Source organism: Anoplophora glabripennis, unplaced genomic scaffold (assembly GCF_000390285.2).
Source record: "Anoplophora glabripennis isolate ALB-LARVAE unplaced genomic scaffold, Agla_2.0 scaffold11, whole genome shotgun sequence".
NCBI classification, from domain to species: domain Eukaryota; kingdom Metazoa; phylum Arthropoda; class Insecta; order Coleoptera; family Cerambycidae; genus Anoplophora; species Anoplophora glabripennis.
Genome location: NW_019416496.1, coordinates 1,452,128 through 1,477,712, shown reverse-complemented (window position 1 = coordinate 1,477,712; position 25,585 = coordinate 1,452,128). Strand labels below are relative to the sequence as shown.

Sequence of the window (25,585 nt, the reverse complement as noted above, 5' to 3'; positions counted from 1 at the left end):
TCGACATCTTCGGGGCGTCGGACTGCAAAAACTTCTCAAGAATTTTGTCGGACAATAAGATACTTTCATTTCAAATCTTATTACCAAACCCTCCCAGAAAAATCAGCTTGCTGGTTGTCACCAACCATAATATCACCAAATCGGCATATTTGGGGTGGGGGACAAACTCAAAGTACCAACATTTTTGTCGGACAATTTTTTTGGGAGGTTTAAAAAAATATATCTTTCATTTAAACTTAAAAAAAAGTGGTGGTCATAACATTCCATATTTATGCCAGATTGACATGTTTTCCTGAAAATCACGGGAAAACTTACCACTGTTGAATTTTCCTCCTAGTCAAATCTTGGGAGACTGGTTAAACTTAAGCTGCACGCAAAGTTACAGCTTGCTGGTAATCATTTTTTTTTGTACGTGGGCCCGTGGATTATAAACACAGGAAACGTTTTTATATTAAAATTCTGAAATGAGGAAAGATGGAGGGAGGGTATTTAGTAAAAATTATTTAGAAGAAAGTTAATGTTGATTGGATAAACATTGGTTTTAGTCAGTCTCGAATAATCAAACACGAGATTCAGAAGAAGCGTTAAAATTATTGATTCATACAAGAAAAAAAAACAAACTCAATAAAAAGAACTGGTTGCAAAAGTTGGTGCTTTCGCAAGGTTAGTAAATCTCGATATTCGACCGAAATATGGTGATTGAATTCATATCTTAGTCCAAATATTGATACCTACTTATTTAAAAATATATAGGTTGTCAAAGTTACAATTTTATTTACAATTTTTCTATATTACTGAACATTTTCTTTTGATATGAGAAATAACAATCCGCGCTGCTAAAATCGCGATGTTTTGACATATTTGAGGTTATGTTACATGGAAAGGTAAATTTTTTGCTGAAACCATTAATGGGGTAGGGTGTTAAAGTAGATACTATATTCACTCTTTAGAACGTACTTGAATCTATCCCGATATCATTTTTTGTTTTTGAGAAACTAAACTTATTTCTTTTTGAATTGTTTCTACCCCACATCCTTAAAAATGAAGGAAAAGAACGAAATAATGTCGCTATTGAGCAGTTGCGAGCAATTTAATTGAACCATCTACAACTTAGTCATTAAACCTAACAACGGCTCACGGAGGATGGACTACAAAGTTAACTCAATTCATTTGCATGCTATTCCTATGCCGCAATTTCGTGTCGGCTAACAGCCGCTGTTAATGCCGACATTTGCATTTGCATGAGGCAACCACATATGCAGCCCTTTTACGGATGGGCGACACTACGACGCTATAAACACTGCAATGCGAAGACATAAGAGGATTAATGGTCCGGCACTATTTTTGCCGTCGCGCCGACGATGGTATGTGCTTATGCGCGGGTCAAGGGTGTCCTCGTAAATAATTGAAAGCCGAAATACCTAATTTACCAACCGGACAAGGTCCGTTAACCAATAAAACACGCATTGGAAGACAAGCTCTTCATTTGAACAAGGTATAATTGCCACAGTAAGATACAACATACATACAACAGTAAGACATATACAGGTCGGGAAAGTCCCTATGGTTCATCGGCCTTTATGTATGAGCGATAAAGTAAGTCATAAAAATCCGTGCGATAGACAATGATGGCTATAACGAAGGCGTCTCATAGTCACAGCCCGTTTCGCCCTTCCACAAATTGGATCCACTTCCACTTGTGATTCAGCGACCGGTGGTCATCTTTGTTTTCGTCGTTTGGCTTTTCTTTAATAGATGTCACTACTTATACAATTTCGACTTCGGTATTCCGATATGTTAATACAATCCGTTAACAGGGGGCAGCACAAAGCGTGACAAAGAAAACTTTTTACAGTAGCTAGTAGATACCTCTGTTTGTAAATCTAGTGACCTTGTTTCCCCTACTGAGAAGTTATTCAAATGGAGTATAGTGGTCAGCTGCATTTAAAGTTCATTTAGTTGTTATTTAAGTTTATTACTTTTTAAAATGACGTAAAAATCCCAAGAAATAAAGCAAAATTCCCTATTTATCCAATTCCAAAAAAAATCTGTAGATCTGGCATCACTCTTTCTAGGGCTGCGCGCACCTTAGACAAATTGTGCTGCCCTTTAGGTACCTATTCGAAATAGGTACCTAAATATAGTGATATAGGCAACCAGTAACGAAATTTAGGAGATATCCAGATTTGGGAATTGTTAAGATGACATTTCAATTAAATGAATAGTGACTAATTTGACTAAGATTTTTTTCGTTTTAGTTCATACGAATATTGTTTGTGACGCAATGGATAAAATACAACGGTTTTAGTTGTACTTATAGCACTAGATAAAAGACAGCAGACTCGCCATTTTGGAGCCCACTTCGTCATGTCATAATCATAAATCTATTGTAAATCCGCTAGTGAACGGTTGTCAGCGGTTGTTTCCTACGGTTTCAACTAGAATTTTGTGTTAAAAATGACTGGGTGTTCGGCTCCAAATTGTACGAATCATCGAGAAATGGCTATAGATTCTATAGATACGTACTTTGCTATATAATAAATCATTCAACACGAAGTCAGTAAAGTTCAATCCAACTTCATATAACCTCAAATTGAAATTTCATCAGTTTTTTATAAATTTGTATTGATTTTAAAGTCGGTTTGTAAACATTATTTGCTACAAACTTTCTAGACATTTTAGGTTCCCTGTAGATCCCGAAAGACGCAAAAAATTGTTAATAATTTGCAGAAGACAGGATTGGAATCCCACACAGAATGATCGCTTGTGTTCAGTAAGTTTTTGTAGTAATTAATAAAATGATTAGTAAAAAAGAGTTGTTTATTCTCTTTAAGGCTCATTTTGAAGAACCACAGATAGAACAACATAGTGTTGATGGAAGAAAACTATTGTTGCTTTTTCCCGTTCCTAATATATTCAATGTATCGAAAGTTATTTACATTTACTATACAAAAAATTCCAATTGCAATTGTGCCAAAACTAATGGTCCGATAGCACCTGGTTTGTGCACACTTAAAGAACATATAATTCACTATTTTTGTGCACAGGGTCAGTTCTACAACTTAAAAAAATGGCGGAGTAATGAATTTAAAAAAAACGCTAAATTTTCCGGGTTTTCTTCATTTCTAATTATCCGCTCGGATCGATCGACCTCTCGTTTTATTCGTAATTTGATTCTCTACAAATTGTCTCTTTATAGCATTCAGATTGCTTCGTTAGTTTAGGTTTTATAAGCAAAAAACTAAAAAAATGCGTTTTTTTTCACAAAAATGTTCATAAAAAATTAATTAATGGTAAATTGGAGTAGGAAACATATAAGCATATATCTATAGACTGTCTTTTATATGATGACATAGTCCGTTTGCTACTAGTATTTCTGTCACAAAATCATTGATTTGCTAAAATATACAGTTCACGTTGTCGGATGGATACAATACAAATATTTTGGCGGATTTTGTAGAAATAGCATTGCATCGGGACATGCAAGTTAAATTAAAAAAAAAAACTTGGGTCGGTTAAAAAACGTGTAAAAAAGGACATTGTATAAAAAAACTGTGAGAATTTGAAACGTAAATCGGTATAAATAAAAATCACAAAATTAATTCTTTCGCATACAAATTTAAATAAAAAGTTTCACAGACATGGACTAAAAAAACGAAAAATTACTTACATTTTATTAAAAAAATATGAAGTAGCTTATCCAGAACCAGATAAAAGCATATAAATTCTATTCCAGAAAGTAAAACACAAAGATGAATAAAATTTTAGCATTAATTTGACCAAAAATCACAACTGAACTCTTGTTATCAGTATTTTCCTTCATATTCAGCACAGTATCAGTATCACAACCATAATTTCTGCATCAAATAAAAGGAATTAAAAAAAAGGATATTGGAAGGATGCTTAATAAGACTAGAATAAGATACTTTTTCTAGATTTAAAGACAATTGCAGTATTTATCAACAGAACATTCCGTAAAGTTTCCATATTTGGAAGGATTTTTAAAAAGTGTCAAAATTTGGCATATTCTCAGACAAAAACAAAACAAATGAATATACAGTGCAGACACAAGAAAATAAATCAAACCGAATAAACTTAATTAAATTTAAAGTAAAGTGAAGTTAAAATTCAAAAATGGAAAAGAAAAATAACCCTAGAGAAAAAACAAAGAGAAAACGAAGTCAATCGGTCTTATTTGGAAACTCAAAAGTGAGCCCAGAAAATATAACAAGTTAAAAAACAGAAATCTAAAACAAATCAGTTCACAGTGAAGATCCAGGAAAGTATATCTGTTAAAATAAAAGCGAAATCGAACCTAAGCAAACAATAACACATCAAACAAGTAAAAGCAGCAGCCACAGGGCCAGAGCAAACTCCGGAAAGGAAATAGTCTACAGGGAGGCCCAAACAAGAGGAAGAACCTAGGTACCGGGTGAATCAAATAAATCAGGAACATTTGTAGATCATTTTCAAATAGTTTTTATAATATAACTTTTAAATTTGCATATTTTTTATTACGCAATTATAAATTATATTATATTATAAATTTTATATTGCAAGGCCATATTTTTTTCCAAACATTTTAGATTAAAAAAAATACTAATTGCCATAAATATTCATATTCTTTTCCCAAAAAGTTTTTATTTATAGTTTTTCTGCAGGAATAGAACTCGCTTCTGAGAGAATAGCAGTCTACAATCGACACAATTTAAGAAAAGCAAAGTAACGTAAAATTTTATTCAAAAAAAATATTAACATACATTGCTATGCACACAATATTCATATTCCAACATATACAAATTTGGCGCCCAACGTGGAGCCAGTCAAGCCGACTCGAAAACCAAGAAACTTTTGTCACATGTGAACAGTTGAACAGCTTTTTCTATTTACAAGGAAATTGTTTCACTCGAGATACATCCTTGACGAAGACAGCTATTACTGTTAGAAACACCGATTCCTTTCTGTTCCTGGTCGCATCAATACGCAGAATAAAACCATCAAACGTTTCTATCGAACAAACAATACCATGTAGACTAGGTTACTATATATGTATACAAAGACAAGTCGTTTTGGTCAATGCTCAATGAATATAGAACATCAAACTGCTTTGCAACAACAGTTACCTGTCTGCTATTTCCACCGGTGACACATCAATCAATTATTCCTTGCGTCTCTATCAACTAAGTCCACGCCGTACAGCGCGTACGGGAACGCACCGATCTAAAAATAGTGTAGGTGTATCTCAAATCGCTGATCACTTACATTAATTCGACACATACGTGCCACAGGAAGTCACTTAAGTGGCATACGTTTGGAGGTTCGACCTCAGAAAATGACTCAAATCAGGTCGTACAGTGCCTGCAGTATAAGCGTCGTAAGTACGATTAATATTTGATGGTACGGATCAAAATAAAGAATAAAGTTCCTAAACCATAAACCAAAAAGCTTGGGAGAAAAAAAAAGTTAATGTGGAATTGAGCGAAATACAGAACTAAAGCTTAGAAAATAAAAGAAAGCACAGTAATTAACTGTAATAAAGTAACCATTTTCCGTTGTTTTTATTGTTTCTGTACTCCCTATGCAAATTGGTAGTAGTAGATATGTTAAATCGTTAATCAGTTTTCAGTTGTCAGTAGAAATTGACTGTTAGTCATAGCCCTTTTGGGTTGTTAATACCACCATTATATTAATACTAGATATTTTTTATATAATATTATGTTTACCGTACGTAAATACCATTAATTTATGGTAAATGGTATCTGGAGAGACTCTTACTACGCGCTAGGTCATTTGTTGCGTATTTTAGATACTGGTAGTGTTATTCCTCGCCTAAAACGACGACCACAGTAAATTATCGGATAAAAAGCAGATACAAGATATTGTTGATGACGATTTCGGTACAATTTGGTAATCAAACTAGTAAATTCAAAGAAAAATGAGGATTGAGCTTTGTTATACTGTTTGGACTGAAAAAATTTAACAAATAATAATCACATAAAAATAAGGACATGAGTTAAAAGAATATACAAGACTGCAGAAGCTAAGAGATCTAATGAAACAATGTTACAGTTTTGTGGATTCCGAATGTTCCAAACAATTTTCTCGGCGCTTTGATTCTGCTGCACGTCTGTCGAACATAGCCCTCTCAAATCACTTACATCAATTCGAAGCGAACGTGCCAAACGGACTCAATTAAGCTGAGTTCTCCAAACAGACGAGGGGAGCATGCAGTAGCGGCTCGTGGGGGTTCGAAATATTTAATGGAAACGAAAATGTGTCAATAATTCAGGTGTATTGATCATGTGTTATTTATGATATTTCCATCTTTCAATTATTATTTTTTTACCCAATATGCATAAATAAATGCCACGAGTTGCAACGGAAACTCGGTAACAGCGCACGAGTATGCTGAGATTATTATTTGTAAGTTGGCAGTCCTTGTCATGTATATAGGTATACATTATGCTATGTGATTGGTCGGACAGCTGATTGCTTTATCTTATAAAATGCCGGATGAAGAACATAGTCGGTAGAAAGGAAAATTTATGAGCAAAAGAAAGGTTGATTGTTTGGAAATTATAACAGAAAATAGCAAAAACACGAAAAAAGCTGATGAAGAGAAGATTGTGGAGCCACAACCTCCGTACACCGTTCGAGGGTATCAACTATTCGCAGAGAGTGCTAAGAACTTCTACGTATTTTAGATTATCTACAAACTATTATCACGAAGAGATTCGTGTGGAAAAGTTTAAATATGATTTAGTTACATGCATAAGTGGCATAGTACCATGATGCACATCTGTGAATACAAATGTTTCTTATAAGAAAAGGGTTTACAGCGATTGCATTTATGAAAGTATAATACAATCTGATATACAATGTGCGGCATTAGTACGATATCTCCGTTATTGTTGAAGATATCAAAAAAAGTTATTTACAAAAATTGTAGCCAACTTAATTCTGCATATTTTCGTATATATAGAGTGTTACGTATTACCAGTGTGAACCAGACATACTATTTTTTAAATTGGACACCCTATATATTATTTCAAATTTAGATTAAGCTCATCTCTCATGCTTCCAATATAGGGTTTAATTATGTTATACAGGGTATTTCAAAAGTTATGGTCAATTGTATAAGAGAATCATTCCCATTTAAGCGTTCTGTATACCCTAAACAGAACAACTTAACGATAATTTTTTGCAGGCATAACTTTTTGATATTGGTACAGTTTACGAGAAAGAGCTATTTTTTTATTATTGCAACAGTTGAATATAGGGCGAGCCAAAAGTCGAGCACATAATTTTCTCAATTTTTTTTTTAAATGAATCACACTATAATTTATTTTAAACATTGAAAATACACTTTATGTTCTTTAATTTTTATACCAAAAAGAGAGTTTTAAAAAAATTTATATTATAACAAGTTGGTTAATATTATAAGAATTTCGTTTTAACAACGGATGTTTTGTAATGTTTTATAACAATTTGCCACACTGTCATTTGCCCCCGGCCAATTTGTTATACTTAATAAGAATTTTTTAAAAAGTCTCTTTTTGTTATTAAATGATAAATATCTCAAATTAATGATTTTAGCTATAGGGAATGCTTTATATTCTGGTCCGAATTGCTTTTATATTAACATGAACTCAGATTACGTGCGTTCCCTACACTGAAAGAAATGGGCTTATTAAACTGTTTATCTAGAATAATGTGTATAGCGCATATTAAAACTTTCATAACCAATATACAACTTTTATTAAAAAAAAGCAATCATCTCCATACTCCTTATTCNCAGAAGATATCAAAAAAAGTTATTTACAAAAATTGTAGCCAACTTAATTCTGCATATTTTCGTATATATAGAGTGTTACGTATTACCAGTGTGAACCAGACATACTATTTTTTAAATTGGACACCCTATATATTATTTCAAATTTAGATTAAGCTCATGTCTCATGCTTCCAATACAGGGTTTAATTATGTTATACAGGGTATTTCAAAAGTTATGGTCAGTTGTATACGAGAATCATTCACATTTCAGCGTTCTGTATACCCTAAACAGAACAACTTAACAATGTTTTTTTGCAGGCATAACTTTTTGATATTGGTACAGTTTTACGAGCAAGAGCTATTTTTTTATTATTGCAACAGTTGAATATTGGGCGAGCCAAAAGTCGAGCACATCATTTTCTCAATTTTTTTTAAAATGAATCACACTGTAATTTATTTTAAACACTGAAAATACACTTTATGTACTTTCATTCTTATACCAAAAAGAGAGTTTTAAAAAAAATTATATTATAACAAGTTGGTTAATATTATAAGAATTTCGTCTTAACAACAGATATTTTGTAATGTTTTATAACAATTTGCAACACTGTCATTTGCCCACGGCCAATTTGTTATACTTAATAAGAATTTTTTAAAAAGTCTCTTTTTGTTATTAAATAATAACTATCTTAGAAATTAATGATTTTAGCTATAGGGAATGCTTTATATTCTGGTCCGAATTGCTTTTATATTAACATGAACTCAGATTACGTGCGTCCCCTACAACAATCGTGCCCATCTGGCTTCCCTTGCCATACGCCACTGGATCAAATGAAAATTGTGATGAGGCTGAAAACGTTGTTGAGCAACCGCTCTTGTGTACCCAAAACTAACCCCGGGGCAAAACGACGAGATTAGTTTTATCGGGTAATTGGGTTATATGTTTGGATTAAATCGAGTGATTCTTTTTTTATTTACTTATCTGTAATTAAATCTGTGTTTTCTGTGGAACGGCCTGTTCTGGTGGCCACGTTTATGTACTTGGAAGATCTGTGTTTGTATTTAAGTCTATTATATGAACACATCTATATCTCACTTAGATAAAAACCTCGCCATCAAGGAAATCATGTATACGATTCGTATCCTAGTACCGCGATTGAATCCAATCGATTTTCTCATCCAGCCAACCAAAGCTTGAAGTGTCGGAAATTAGAATGGTTTGAATCAGTACCCACTGATAATGGACTTGGTTTCGCAATCAGTTCAGTTAATAACGACATACACCAGGAAAACTAGTGAAAATAAAAGAGAAACTCGAAAAAAGTCCTATCCGCGAGATTATTGTAAAATTATCTAAAGGAACATAATACAAGACATCTCTCATCTCGTGAGTTAAAAAATTTCATTAGCTAACTTTTCTATTTACACAAATAAGTGAGGAAAACTGTTTTTTCACTTTGCTGGGAAAACCATCAAATTTAGCGAAAAATTTTACATTTAAATCGTAATTAAACAACTAACAAAATATTGAAAAAATAAGTTTACTTTGGCTTAATATGTTAAAAAATTACTTTTTAAATGAACGATAGCTTCATTTCTTTATTTAATAATAATAAAATAATTCCAAAATTGAAATTTTAATTAATATTTTGTTTAACAATAATTTTTGTGACATTTTTGTAAATTAAAAAAAATTCAGTATAAAAGATGAATTTTTTCTGGGGTTCAAGGCTATTCTACGAATTCGTAAATATGCCCATTGCAGTTTTTTCGTCGAACTACCCCTGTTAAAAAAAGAAGTTTCTACGATGAATAGAAGCCGAGATATTGCAAAATTTACAGCGAGCATCAATTTGAACTTTTTTACTTAGCGAGTACCTTCTTTTTAAAGGGCTCGTGAGTCGTTAATTTTCCACATTTTTCAATGCAATTCACGGGAAATCGTAGTTTACGTCGTAAACTTCATTTTGCGAAAAATTCAAGTCTTAATATTTATAAACAATTGCGCTACGATTTAAAAAAAATCATCCTGTTGGTCGTAGAGGGTGCTTTAATAAAAAAAATGTATTTTTTGGCCAGCTATACATTGTATCTATTTTCGGTGAGGTAGCATAAATAGCAACAATTTTATTCAAATTGTTTATAAGCGAAAAACGCACGGTTTTTTAATGCACAATTTGAGAATGTTAATGTCAAAAAAACGGTGATATTTTTTAATAGGTCGCTTAATTACGTCTTTAAGATTACAATGACGCTTTCAGAATCATGTTTGGTTGAAAATTAACGCCTGTACAGAGGCTTAAAGTTCATAACTTTTGGAGCCTCCGTTATAAACAAATTGAATTGTGCGAAAACTATTGCACCTACAGCGCACACTTTTGGCACACTTTTAAAGTATGACAATAAAATTTTAACAATAAATGCGATAGTTATAAACAAATTAAAAAATGGGCACTTTTCTTGTTTTTTGCAATAACTTTTTTGTTTATTAACCGATTTTAATTTAACAAGTCTCATTTTGTAGATAATTTTACTCCCTATAAGCTGTCTTTTCGCTAAAATTGATGGTTTTCCCTGCAAAGTGAAAAAACTGTTTTCCTCACTTATTTGTTTAAATACAAAAGTTAACTAATAAAATTTTTTGACTCACGAGATGAGAGATGTCTCGTATTATGTTCCTTTAGACAATTTTACAATAACATCGCGGATAGGACTTTTTTCGAGTAAAAATCTTGCCTAACATACAAGGCGTCCAAGAGAGTCCCGAATAAAATATTTGGTGCTATATTGATTGTTGGAATAAAAATATAGTTTTCGGTCTTTCGGGTGTTTCTGGGACACCCTGTATAACTGCGTTATGTAATTGACTTGTAAAACAGTCGTTTTCTAAAGAGTTTTGACGGTTTTGTCGATATTCCACCTGAAAATATACGGCACCTTATAATTTACAAGTAAAATTTCCATAGGAGCCTATTATTTACTGTCACTGGGGCTTTTATACGGGCTTGAAATATTTATGTCAATCTATATTCTATATTCCACTCGATATGTATTAATAATGCAAAAACGTATTACATACTCGAATAATGGAAAATGTAAGTAAAAACGAATTCGTGGTAAACTTTTTATAAGCAGAAAGTCTTAATTTAGGTTCAGTTAAATTTGCAAAAATTTCAATTTTCTTTTAAAAAATCTGGATTGCAAAATTGTTACTCGAAAACTATCGGACCGATTTTAACGAAAATTGGTGTGATGTTTTATTATACCAAAAATATTTTTTTGGCCAAGCATGAAGATCCTACCTACAATATAAGTACTTTTAAAAAAATCGCAAAAATATTGTAATTTTTTTCACTTTTTTTTGTTGTTTTTGCTATATTTGCAATAATTATGTTGTAATGTTATAGCACATGCTAAAATGTACACAGGTCATTGTTTGCGTCGTACATCGGCAACTCTTCTCGTAGATGCAGGTGCAGATATGATAACATTGAAAAAACATGGAAAATGGAAGAGTGACACTGACTGTAACATGTAGAAGATACCATAACGCCCAAGAAAAAAATATCTTGTTTAATAGCAGGAGTCCAAGGAATGATGACATTTTTTCTGAAATGATTGTGAGGTCAAATGAACAACATTTATTCGATGAGAAAGAAAATTTAGGTAGCTTTTCTGGTGTTACTATTAAAGGCTCCTTCTCAAATTGTACTTTCGTCTTAAACACGGATGTTAAGTTCTTTGATTCTCTAATTACCAAGTCTAAAGTTTTGTAAGCAGATAAGTTATGCTCTCAAAGAGGCCTTTAATTGTCAAATGTAACTCCTGAGTCCTTAACTTGTTTAGTTTTTGAGAATTACGTCTTCCATATTACTTACAGCAGTATATGATTTTATATTTCTTACTATTAGTGAATGATGTTGTACAATAATTACTGGCACTGAAACTAAGTTCATTTTCTTCAATTCTATCGCAGGTAGCATTAACATCGATTTGGTGGGTCGTTAATAAAACAAAGAAACAGTAGCGGTCCCAAGTTGGAACCTCGGGGAACACCTGAATCTTCACAGAAATGACAAATTAACAAATTTTTTTAAATTAATTTAAAATCTTCTACATTATAAACGCAGGAAAAGATGCTGTGCACCGATTTCGGTGCCGTGAACGTAAGCTATTTTACAATTTTTTTAATTAAGCGAGAAATCTAACAATCGCCCTCGCGGCGGGCGCGGCGGCTGCGAAAGCGATGACTACGCGAGAAATTTATTACCTCTAAATGAAATTCCTGCAATCCAGGGATATCGGTCGACGCCCGCTATTAATTTCAGCAGATATGCACAACGTGCTCCGCGCCAAAAGGGTTAAGGGCGGTTCACACGGCAGTTGGTTGGAACAGCTATCGTCGTTTATGAAGAAATTGCGCTAATGCCCAGTTTATACAGGGTGTGTCACAAATTAGTAGACCGCAGCTATTAGTCTTGTTTGGAGGATGAAATGTTCGCTTAGTGACGTCAAAACGCACATTTTAATTGTTTTTAAGGCTTAAGTGAGAGCAAAATCAAAAAAGAAAAAATACAGGTCTCATATTTTTTAACCTATTTGCTTTTTGTGATGTACTAGAAGTCTAAAATGTCCAGATGAAAATAAAAATTGAACTTTTGTTACAATCCACCATATAAAAAGTACTAGCCGCTTTGCTTGCCTAATATACAGGTTGATTCATAACTTATCAAAAAAACATTCAATGTACAGGAAACTCTTACAAATACAAATATGTAAAAAAAATAAAAAAGGAGAAACTGATTTAAAAATATACTTCTGTACGGCACTGAAAACTGGTCCACTGTAAAACCTGCTCTGCGGCAAAGTGTAATAAAAATGAATGGACAAAAAATTGAAAGAATTTCTTTGCCGACTGCTTTGCCCCTATTGTTATTAAAATTAATTTGACATACCTAATGTTACAAAAGTTTTACCCAGTTTCTACGAACAAACACAAATATTGTTTTGCTTAACCATAACACAAATGCTTCACGATAACACAAATATTGTCTTGCTTCACGATAAATTAAAACGACATCCATCAACTCCGAGTTGCTATAAATACGTTCTTGACACTTGAAAAACTAATGTAAACACTATCTCAAACGCTAATACTAAAATTTCAGTATTCGGAAGCATATTGGGCAGACCCCACAACGCGAATGACGCTAAAGACTACAGTAGCCCAAAGATGTAAGGGTAGAAAATACTAACTTCAACAATTTTTTTCTCGGAAATAAGGATTTTACATATTTTTTTACTATATTGACTGCATTTTTCATGGCGTATCTATTCCCAAATTTTTTTGGTGAATCTCCCTGTATATGTTATCATATATTCGTATTTAATAAAAATGACCTTCCGAAATTATTTTCATATATCAGACTATCTCCACTTCTAGACGAAAATACACATTTTGAATATGCTCAGGATGACCAAAAGCTCTAGAATCAGAAGAATTAGATCCTACACGCAAAAAATTTCTTGCTTTAAATGTACAATATTTGATTTTAAGGTATCGTACGTTTATATATACGCTAGAAAATATTTTCTTTCAAGAAAATTATTTATTTATTTAAATACTAGAAATTTCTACCCAGAAATATAATTTCTTAGTTTAAAAATAGGTAGCATTTAAAATAAATATTTGATACTTACGGTTAAAGGAATTCTATTCTTAATTTCATAATCACATAGATTTTATACTATACTATATCGTTTGTTTAATACAAAATTGAATAATTTTGGTGAAATGATTGTATATACTTATTTTAAGAATATATTTGGACATAGATATTTCTCAGTAATAAAAAATATTTTGTTTCAAACTCGCAACATCTAGTACAACAGCTAGAATCGTTCGTACCTTTAACCGACCAGACATAGGTTGGTTTGGGACTTATTGATGGTCCTCATCATCATTTATGTCTTTAGAAATATCCAGTTGCTTTAGTGTCGTTACGCACAAGAAGATGTGTATACACACAGCGTAAGTGGCTCCATCTATCGTGCTACTTATCACCTACGCCATTCTGTGACCTGCTACAATTTTCTTTCAAGAAAACATAAGTTTGATTATAATATGCTACATTTGTCTGGAACTCTAAGATATATTGTAGCTAAAGTTCGAGATAATAAATTTCAAAACTATAAAAGATTTTAATTAAATTCTATATATTTACAAATAATATAAATTCTAAGAAAATTTATAGATTACAGCAAATATTTCACATAGTTTGAATAAAATAAAATAACATTTACGGCAAATAAATCCATTTAAAACTATCTGTTCATTTGATCCAAATACTTTTTCTTCAGTGTGGATGACTGTCAGACAATGACTGAATATAAGTAAAACGGATTTAATAGAAGTGGAATAACATCTTTGTTAGTAAATAAATATTCGTGGTCAATCGCCGATTCCACCAAAATCCACGCCTCAGCGTTAGCGGTAAATAAAGTTCATTGTTAAATTACCGTGAAACATAATTCGATAAGTGCAAATTGAAGCTTCGTTCCTCCCCGACCGACGAACCGATAGCGTATTCAGCGAGGGCCCTGATTACGTTTCCATTTTTACCTGGCCTGATTCGATTTCGCTTTCCATGAAATCAAAATAAAACCGCCACGTCGAGGAAAACGAACCTCCGAGAAACTTTATTGAATTCTGATAATTTCGCGTCTACGGGCGTTGTTTGCATAACTTAAAACTGTGTCGAAATTATAGCCCGAAAGTTTCGATAAGGATAAGTTCTAATTCCAGGTATTGGAGAGTAAAAGGAAGAGTTATCCAGTTCCTGATACGTGCCCTGCTTTATAATTCAACGAGAAATGCTCAAAGCTTATTTTTGGATGTGATTCATTAAGTTTTTCGTATTGCTTTAGATATACTTTGCATACTTATAGTTCTAATATTGAAAGCACTTTTGATTTCATGATAAGATTTTTGAGAAAAAACAACTGGATTTGTTTGTATTAGTACCCTGTACATACACACACAAAATGCCATTCTCTCTTTGGGCATACAGAGCGATTTATCTGAACACTATTTGATCATTTTACAAAATATCGCAATGCGTGGCAAAACAAGCAATTCCAGTGTAACAAAATCAACAAACGAGTAACAACGTTGTATAGTAGTTTTGCCTTATCGATTTGGCACAAAAAACGAACCCTCCAAAACAAATGAAAAGCGCGGCGTGCAAAATTGTTTAAATTGGTATCGGGATGATATTGAAAAGCAAATAATAGGACGTAAAATAAATCAAAAAAACAAATGAGTTTAAATGCTATCATAGAAAAACACAGTACTTGAATTTAAAAATTTAAACATGCACTCATTTTTGGTGCTCGGAAACGAATGGGCTGTTATTTAAGTTTAACTTCGTTGGATAAAAATAAACCGATTTAAATCTAGTTTCCTTGAACGTTGTTCTGTAAAACAAAACTTATATGCTCCCTCTTAGTGGGCGCTGACATTTGCATAGAGGTAGATGACCAAACCTTAAAAAATTATTAATACAGCTTCAAATTTGTACAAAAAAAAAATGTTTAAAAAGTTTAATGGCATTAGAAAAATGAAGTAAAAAAAACTGAAACCCATTTTTCTCTCCCACGATTGGTTTTTTTAGTGGTATGTAAAAGTGTACCCACTCTGCTGTAAATAAAACGATATTTCATATAACATCTGCGTTTTTTAGTCCAACCAAAATACACTTGGAGAAAAAAAAAATTGTTACCTGGACTTTTAAAAGTGGAAATGGTATAAGGGCTTATAATAAACCTAAAAAAAATAAATGCGTGAGCAGGGGTGGCGTAGGGATGATTGAAAAGCTGTGAAAAATTATATCATTGGGATTTCTGGCGAAAGTTGACGTCAAACTAAAAAGTATCCAATACAAAAGTTGTAAATCTACTACTTTTGTAGAGGACACTTTTTAGGATAACCTCGAAATTTCCGAGAAAAATGCGAAAAACAGTTTTTTTTCTGATTTTTCGTTTTTTATTTCTCATTTCCGCAAAAATAATTTAATTTTGACGAACCTTGGTGCAAGTATGTCTTTCTGTGTCTTAAATAACCACAAATTTTTTTAGATAAAAAAAAATCAAGAAGTTTCCGATATTCATTTTTTCCGGCCTGAAACACTTTTTTTCAAAGAAAAATTCTACTTAGAAAAATCACCGTACAGAGTTCTGCCGTGATCACTTTTTTCGTTTTGACATCCTTTTTGGTGAAATAAAAAAATCTATAATCATAGTTCAAAAACATGCTCAAAAATGCAAAAAACATAAAAAATGACTTGCAACAATGAATTTTTCAGTAATTGTTGATAATTTGTTTAAATTAAAAAAAAATCAAAAACTGATTACACCATTCAATTCTACGGAAAAATACAAAAAAAACTGTGTTATTGTTTGACCCAATTGTTTGGTTTGAAATAAAGTTTTGGATCAAATAATAAGACAGTTTTTTTATAATTTTTCCATACAATCGTACAATTGAATAGTGTAATCAGTATTTGAATTTTTTAAAATTTAATCAAATTATCAACAATTACTGAAAAAATCATTGTTGCAAGTAATTTTTTAATTTTTTTTGCATTTTTGAGCATGTTTTTGAACTGTGACTACATATTTTTTTATTTAATCAAAAAGTATATGTCAAAACCAAAAAAATTATTACCGGCAGAACTCTGTACGATAATTTTCCTAAGTAGAATTTTTCTTTGAAAAAAAGTGTTTCAGACCAAAAAAATGAATATCTCGGAAACTCCTTGATTTTTTTATCTAAAAATAATTGTGGTTATCTAAGACACAGAAAGGTATACATTCACCAAGTTTTGTCAAAATTAAATTATTTTTGGGGAAATGAGAAATAAAAAACGAAAAATAAGACAAAAACCTGTTTCTCGCATTTTTCTCGGAAATTTTGAGTTTATGTTAAAAAGAGACCTCTACAAAAGTTGTAAACTTTTGCATGATCTACAACTTTTGTATTGGATACTTTTTTGTTTAACGTCAATTCTCACCAAAATTCTCAATGATACAATTTTTCACATCTTTTCAACCCCCCAAATCAACCCTCCGCCACCCCTGCTCACGTATTTATTTTTTTTTTCGTTTATTATAAGTCCCTTTATCATTTCCACTTATAAAAGTACAGGTAACAATTTTCTTTTTTGTCCCCTAAATTAGTTATTTCGATCGGTCTAAATGGAGTTATCTTAAAAGAATACAATAAAATAAAGTGCCGTAACTGTTTACGAAAGCAAAATGGTCTTAAGGCAACTTGATCTTAATCGGTGTATACAACGGAGTAACCTTTAAATTTTGGTCTATTCGTCCCTGTACACCCTGTATATGGCAAAGAAAACACTTACCAGGAAGATGTACGTCCCGATTGTTCCTAACACGATCCTCAACTCCAGTAAAATGCTGAGGTAAGATACAATTCCTTAAGTATACAGTTGGAAGAATCTGTAACAGAAAGAAAGTTACTTTACTATAAAGATATTAAAGTCGATAAAATTCCAAAAATTTTTTCATACAAAATCTTATCAAAAGATGTTAAACAACGTTCTTTGGTAATATAATTTTTTTTCTAAACATTTTGCGTTTTTTACATACAATTTTGTTCTAATAAGGGATCCACCCTGTATAATACCCGCACACGCTATCTGTCACGTTAATGGGACAGCTGGTTATGTCGATGAACTATAAATCATCAACTCTCGAATCGATTTACCGACTTTTGAACCAATTGCTCCCAATAATATGAGCGGGAGAGGATTACGACAGTACAATCGGTCCAATGTATTTTTTATTACGTCGTTACCAATTTATTAATAAATTAATAGCTTGGTAAATGGGCAACTGTCCAGTGGCGGCACCAGGAGGTTGAAATGATCAAGAACATAAAATAGATCGTTTAGTGCAAAACTTTCTTATTATATGGGAAAAACTTTTGCTATTAAACGTTGATAAATTGTCCAATAAAGTCACCTTGTCACTGTTTGGCAAGTCTGTCCTGTTGAAAATTACAGGTCTATTGCTATTTCGAGATATTTTTAACCATTTGAAATTATTATTCGAGAAATACACAACCAGCTCATTCCTGAACAGCATGGTTTTATGCCTGGTAGATCTACACAGATTTCTTCAGTGCGTTTCATATGTTAAATCACGGTATACTGCTGTAGGCTTGAATATTTTACTACGATTAAATCTATTTTACACTTGTTGCAAGTTAATGCTTTCTTATTGCTTTCAATTTGTATATCATCATGGTTAAAACTCTGATATATTTAATAAAACATCAGGTGTACCTCAGGGCTCGATACTTGGTGCATAGCTTTTAATTTTTTTCATCAATGATATCACGAGTAATTTTTTCTTAGATATATTTAAAAAATAGTAGCCAGAAAGACTAAAATGAAGCATACATTTTCTCGGCTCAACGAATCTGGGGCCGGTCCTGACCCCCGACTGGAAAAATCATTAATTGCGCACTGCTGGCTTGTTGATGCCGGCCTTTATGAAGTTTTCCAGCAGTTTTAGGGGCTAGGGAGGGGATGAAAACGTATGAAAACTTTAATTTTGCTGTATTTTGCACCTGAAATCACCCCTTTCAGGAAATTAATTAACTTGCCCGGGGAAGTTTTAAGAATATGATTAATAATGAAACGGATATCTACTCGAACATCGCAGAGTACCTTTTGAAGGGTTTACAGACAGTAAGCCTTCATGAAAGCCTTCTTTAGCTCTGGTACATCAGAGATTAGGATGGGCGGGGCAAATTGCTTTTTTTTTTAAGATCCAGCAGAGATTAGGTCTTAGTTATCTTAAGGAAATCAGTTTGAGTTGGTAATTTTGCTGATGAAATTCGAATAAACAGAAATATGAGTACACGTAACGTATATACAAGGTGTCTCACTAAGGTCGGCGAAGTACGATATTAGAGAAAGTATAGACCTTAGAGCTTCGGAAAAATAATTTTGATTAATAAATCGATCAAGAAAAGTCGCTGGAAATAGTTTTCAAGTTCGTAGCTCGGATGGTAGGGGCGCAATATACATACCAAAACGTAGAGATGAATTTTTCTCAGAAATCTTTCCTATTCTGCTATATTATTAGTACAAATATGGATAGCCGGATTCATTGCACATAACTTTTGTTATTGACATTTTGTCAATCTCTTGACAGAAAGGGTAGGGGAAGCCCTTAATGTCTGATCAGAAAAATGCAATTTTTTAATGATTGGCTCAGCAAAAGCCCTTAGTGTTAAACCTCGTTGGAAAGGTCTTTTCATGCTTCATCTCGTGGTGAGTGCGTAATGTCATTTACACTTAATATGGAAACCTATAGATGGCATTATTTCAAAGGAATGCCGTTTTATGGGGTTTTCTCAAGATTTTAATTACAATACTATACCTAGTTTTCTTTACATAAATGAATTCAGCACAAAAATTGCTATAAGTTCGAAATTTTTAACGATAGTGTTGTTTATTTATTGGCGCTATTTATCCAAGTTTAGTTAAATACAGTATGTCAAAAATCACGGAATTTCGGAAATTCTTTTGACCCTTTAATTTTTTTTATAAAACATGGCCAATAGTGTTATTCAGATTTGAATTCCATATAGCGAAAAAAGCCCGTAAATCAAATTTGGTCCAAATATCTACCATGTGTCGAAAAATATTAACAAAGAATTTTTTTTCATACTGGACCATTGTTATTATTAACTTTTGCACTAAGGTAAGTTAAGACGAACTTTTTCTCATATTTCCAATTACCTCGCTTGCCATCCACATTATTTCCGTCTAATTTGCGCTATTTTAAAATGCATATGTCCAATTCCAACAAACTCTCAACGTGCGCTTCAAAATAATTCAGTCTTCGTACGTATATCCTATATTTTTGTCCCGGATACATCTTTAAATAGTCATACATTTTCCTTACGGCGAAAATGCGGGAAATTTCCACGCCTAGACCCAGGCGGGTTCCACAAAGCGAACGGCGTATCCGAGATGTATGCAAATATCTGTGTGTTGCAAGTTTCGTGACAAATGAAAAATTTCAGGCATGTCTGCCGCTGAGCGTGCATATTCTTATTTTATGCCGCAAAGCGAGGGATCCGGACATATTCTTGTATAATTTTCATATTTCATGTTCTAGTCTTTGAAGTAGTCGAGTGAATACCCACTTGAGCAAAAAAAGAGACATTACAGACAATTCCCCGTTATGGGTGTACTAATCAAATTAAAAACTCGTATTATTGAGATATTTTTCTTGCAATGCGAAATCAAATTCTGTGAATTATTCTCGAATCATTTATTGAGTTGTTTTTGTTTTTAATTAATGCCGAAAATTTGAATATTTAACATAGGTGCTTGTATGTAGAAAATGCTATGATGCTTACGATCGAATTACGTTTACGAAAAAAATATAGACATTTACCTGAATCCTTAATTAATAGATGAAAGAAAAACTTAGGTTAGCTCACATTTCACACAGAAATAAGTTACCAAACATTAAAAGTTATGATTTGTTGTCCGCCAAGTAATAAACGCAAAGTAACGGCAACAGCGCAATAGAGTGAGAATTTAAATAGACTTTTGGATACACAAATTAGTCATTAGAAATGGATTACATTCAACTTGTGTTTATTTGTGTAATTCATTTTGGAATAATAAAATAAAATGGGAAAGTTTCAAATGAAGTATGATTTTTAATGGATGATAAAGGGAAAAATATATAGCTTTGCTTTTTAAATAGTGCAATTTCAAACATTGTAGTAGGTATATATTTAACTTGATACAATAAATTTTTCTTTAGGATTTTCTATATTATGAAGTCAAAATTTGGTTTAAATTTACTACATAAAATTAATTTGCTCTAAAAACCAGTTAGTTAGGCTAGGAAAAAGACCTGGTAATGACCATTTCGCGACTATTTGTTTCGGCAAGCTAAATTTATCACTATAGATGCTAAATATTATGTATAATAACATATTAGTTTCCACAGTCATAAAAATGAGAAGATTGTTTACAGGTTGGTTAATTGTATAATTTTTACGTAAATTCACGTTTTTCACTTATAACTTTTTCCGTTCATTTCATCTAGAAAACAGTAGAGTACTTTTTTTTCGTCTTCAAAAGACCTACAAAACTAGCTCTCGAGCGTCAAAAATTATTGATTAGATCAAAAGTTATAAACAGAAAAAGTTTATTTTATGACTTTTGAATTAAACATTTATAGACTGCGTTTTTATTACCAGAACGTTTTGGCATCACATCGTCTCATTCCTTATCACTGTCTAATAACTCACACGAAATCTGGAATCGGTAAGTTGAATAGTTTACAAGTTATGGTCTTATAAACAAATTAACTAATTATTATTAGTCTGGACGATTCCGAGGATCTTTCACAATCGCACTGATTTTTTTCATGGTAGATTTCTTAATAATACATTGAAATTTATAATTTTTTTTTTTTAATTTCAAATTTGCAACCTGGAGTTTTTTATTTTTTAGTCTTAGTTGCAAAATGAAATATACAACGCACGCGCGTGATATAGTTATATATTATTACATATTCGGAAAGCTTACGAAAAGAGCTTTAAGTTAAAAAAAAAATCGCCAAGAGTCGTTGAAAAACAACGGAGTTACAGACTGTCAAAGTTAACGGCCTATGGTTAAACAAATTAAGTTGGTAGCGGCAAAAAAAATATTGTCATAATCAGCAACCCTTTCCCAGATAAAAATATGTAGTATGTTAAGTGCATAAGAAATATTGCCAAAAGTCAGTGGGTCGCTTGATTTTTCGGCGAGCCGTGGCGCGGCGGAAGGGTGGGGGAAGCGAACGACAGCGAGTCCGAAGAAAATGATAATATTCATAGTCCTGCCGATAAAAAAGCGAAATTCGCTTGAAAATAATATATTTGACAGTCTGTAACTCTTGACGATTTTTTTAACTTAGAGCTCTTTTCATAAGCTTTCCGAATATGTAATAATATATAACTTACATCACGCGCGTGCGTCGTATATTTCATTTTGCAACTAAGGCTAAAAAATGAAAAAAACTTTCCAGGTTGCAAATTTGAAATTAAAAAAAATTACAGATTTCAATGTATTATTATGAAATCTATCATGAAAAAAATCAATGCGATTGTGGGAGAAGCTCTGGATCGTTCAGACTAATAATTAGTTAATTTGTTTGTAATAAGGCCATAACTTGTAAGCTATTCAACTTACCGAATCCAGATTTCGTGTGAGTTATTAGACAGTGATAAGGAATGAGAGGATGCGATGCCAAAACGTTCTGGTAATAATAACCCAGTTTATAAATGTTTAATTCAAAAGTAATAAATAAAATTATTTTGTTTATAACTTTTGACCTAATCAATATTTTTTGACGCTCGAGGGTTAGTTTTGTAGGTTTTTTGAAGACGACAAAAAAAAGTACGTTACTGTTTTCTCGTGGAAATGAACGGAAAAAACTCTGTAAACAATCTTCCCCCCATTTTTATGACTGTGGAAACTAATATGTTATTGTACATAATATTTAGCATCTACAGTGATAAATTCAGCTTGCCGAAACAAAAAGTCGCGACCTACTCTATATTTCCTGGTCTATACCACTTTTTCAACTACTATAGGTGTTATTTTACATAATTTTTTTGTCACATAAGTTGGCAGAGTGGCAATTCGTTGAGTGTGCATACGTAAATGATTACCTTCCATATGGACAGCTGTATCCAAAACGCATGAAAAAAGTGAATAGCTCCGCAAATATTTGTAATTCTAAAAAAATGGCTTTTATTGGATTCGTATGCATCGCGATCTATATCAGCTTCCAAAATACACGCACACGTTTAAGATTAACCGCATATATGAATTTTTGTTCGTTCTAAAGCACGAAAGAAACGTTCGGGACCCTCTGGCTTCAAGAGTTGAGATTATATATCGTTATGTTTTCCGAGCGAGAGTCATTTGCTCATCCATATCCTGGGAACGAGTGGAAAAGGGAGGTTCGCAAAACGTTAGAAAACCGCGCCACCGAGCCTTATCTCCGTTGTCGGAGACCTTAATGGCCCCTCTGCCGACTGGAGCAGTACTTAGGGAAGAGGCTAATTGAACGAAAGGATTAATTAGTTTTTATTTCTGAAGTACCTTTTTAGGTTCAGGTATCTCGGCAAGGAGCAAAGCCGGATTTTCTTTGATTCAAATTGGTGGTGCGCTGGCAATAAATTTTTACCAATGTTTTGAATTGCAAGCAGTTTATTTGTGTAAATGTTTACAATATATGGCTATGATACAAGTAAAGCGTTGATAGACCGATGCAACGACGTGATTGAAGATGGAATTCGATCAACAAATTCGGAAAAAGTTGTATTTACTTTTCCAATTTTTTTGGATCCCATAGTAGAGCCTTGAGACTGATTTTTCATTCAATAAGTAAGGGCATGTATCGAAAGGCAATGAAAGCGCTTGAATTCACTAGCCAGAGACTTCCGCTTTGAACTGCAAGATCACAGAGTTGACGTTCGATCACAGGTTACGGTGGCTCTGCGAATCCTGTCCTCTCCGAATTCGGGCGATGCATGACTGTTGACCATATCCCCTCGAGCATCGACAACTACTTTTGGCAGGGTTTTCCGCGCGTCAAACATTCGCTTGCCAATTCGGAACATGAAGGCCTTAAGGGGGTCAAAACGGGAGCGCCGCAGGAGGTTGCACTACACCCCCAAGCTGGCTAATCGATGGCGCCCATTTGTTTCGTCGGTGACTATGCCACGTACCTGAATTTGACGACTGGAAGTTTGATCCCCGCACATAACGTCTATTACTCCCAACAAAAACAAACGCGCACGAATAAATCCTCGCCTTTGTGATACCCGAACACAAAGGGCTTTTGTTGGTTTAGTCGCCGGGGAAGTTTCCCAGATGTTACCTATAGTACACCTAAATACGCGGCAGTAACGCCAGAGCCGAATTTATCGATCAAGGACGGCGGTGTGGAGTTTCAGTTTGTTTTGTTTGGGTGTTTATGCTGAGGGGCGTGACTCTAGCCGATACTTTCGCGGCGTTTGCGAACGTTGTCAGGAGGCTCGTCTCTAACGCAAAATTATTTTTGTTCAACAGTTGCTGTTTGTTTGTTACACAAATAATTTCAATAAATTAAATGTAAAACGTCAAATTTAAAGTTAATATCTTTTGAAGATCGGCTTATTAAAACTTTCTCTGTTTATTTCAATAGAAACTATTTACAGTAGTATTAGGGTGAGCAAAGAGAGTGTATGTGGGATAATTATACAGGGTGATCTAGGTTTTAAGACTAAAACTTGACGAGGTGATAGAATAAATTATTTTAAGTGGAAAGTTTCATATGAAAAGATTGTAGTTCGATTCATTTTCTAGGTATAGGATGTTGAGATTAAAAAAAATACATTCCATTTTCTGTAATATCTCTGATGATGCTTAACGTAGACCGATGAAATATACGTGACCCATTTTTAAGCATTACGTTCCAGGAAGGATCTACGGCGGACTGGCGCCGGCGACCAGATGCGTATTCATATACCTACGACCGACTCCACACACAAGGACTCTCCAACGAACACTCGCCCCCTCAACACGTCTTTTTCTATACAACTTAGTTTTCAATAAAATACTTTATTATTACCGTTGAGAGAGCGCTTTATTCTTGCTGTACAGCGAAAGCAACCCTCAGGTATTTAAATTATTTTCAAGTTTTATTTAATATGACATTAAAATATACTATTTTCTGAACTCTAAACTTGAAATATGAATATTTGTCATGAGAAGCAATATAATGTTTAATATGTAATAAAAATATCACTTAATCCGGATCTGTCCAAAGTAGGCGTGGTCAGATTACCTCGAACACTCCACTTCCCCGCATTTTGCATTCACTGGTACCCGTGTATTGGAACTAGACAGAGACAATCTAGGTTGTCTATGATTTTAATACAGGGTGTTCCTAAATAAGTGTCGCAACGGAACCCTGTATATTCCTTTTGTAAAAAGAAACATTCTTTTCCTCTTCCATTCTTCTCTCCGGGCTTTCATTTTCGAGATACACGGTGTCAAAATTTTCCTTTTTTTAATTTTTTTGCCAATATCTTAGGAACCGTGTGAACTACAGGACTGAGTTTTTGTACACGCATTACCATTATTAATAGCTACTTTTTTGCACCCTTCTCGAATTCATTGAACGTGCCAGTGGTGGAGATTTTAAGGTATCGTAAGGGTTTCCTCCCCCTAACTTTTACAACACTGGAAAAATTGACGTTTGACAGCAAATTCTGAAGCGCCAATGAATTTTACACAAAAAGAGTTCTCTTGGTTCATTGCTCTAAAGTCAACTGTTTTTAAGAAGAATTACTTTTTATGAAGAAAACCAAACATTTTGCTAACGTTTCGAAAATCTTTTGAAATTCAAAAGATAGATAGTAATAATTAACAAGTTTAACGAAATTCAACAACATTTGCCACAAGTAGCTATTAATAGTGGTAATGTGTGTACAAAAGCTCAGTCCTGTAGTTCAAACGGTTCCTAAGATATTGGCAAAAATCTGAAAAAAAGTTTTGACACCGTGTATCTCGAAAACGAAAGCCCGGAGAGAAAAATGGAAGAGGAAAAAAATGTTTCTCTTTTCAAGAGAAATATACAGTTTTCCGTTGCGACACTTATTTAGGAACACCCTGTATATATAGTACACTTGAAAAGGGATATTTGGGCCTCACCA

The 25,585-nt window shown here is 33.1% G+C and overlaps 1 protein-coding gene across 1 annotated transcript in view; it reads right to left on the bottom strand.

Moving 5' to 3' along the window:
- Nucleotides 1–25,585, bottom strand: part of LOC108908096 (dystroglycan) — a 134,247-nt gene that overhangs the window by 41,413 nt on the left and 67,249 nt on the right. The window contains exon 2 of the mRNA XM_018712030.1: nucleotides 17,196–17,292. The gene's annotated coding sequence lies outside the window, so the exon portion shown is untranslated. The remainder of the gene's footprint in view (nucleotides 1–17,195; nucleotides 17,293–25,585) is intronic.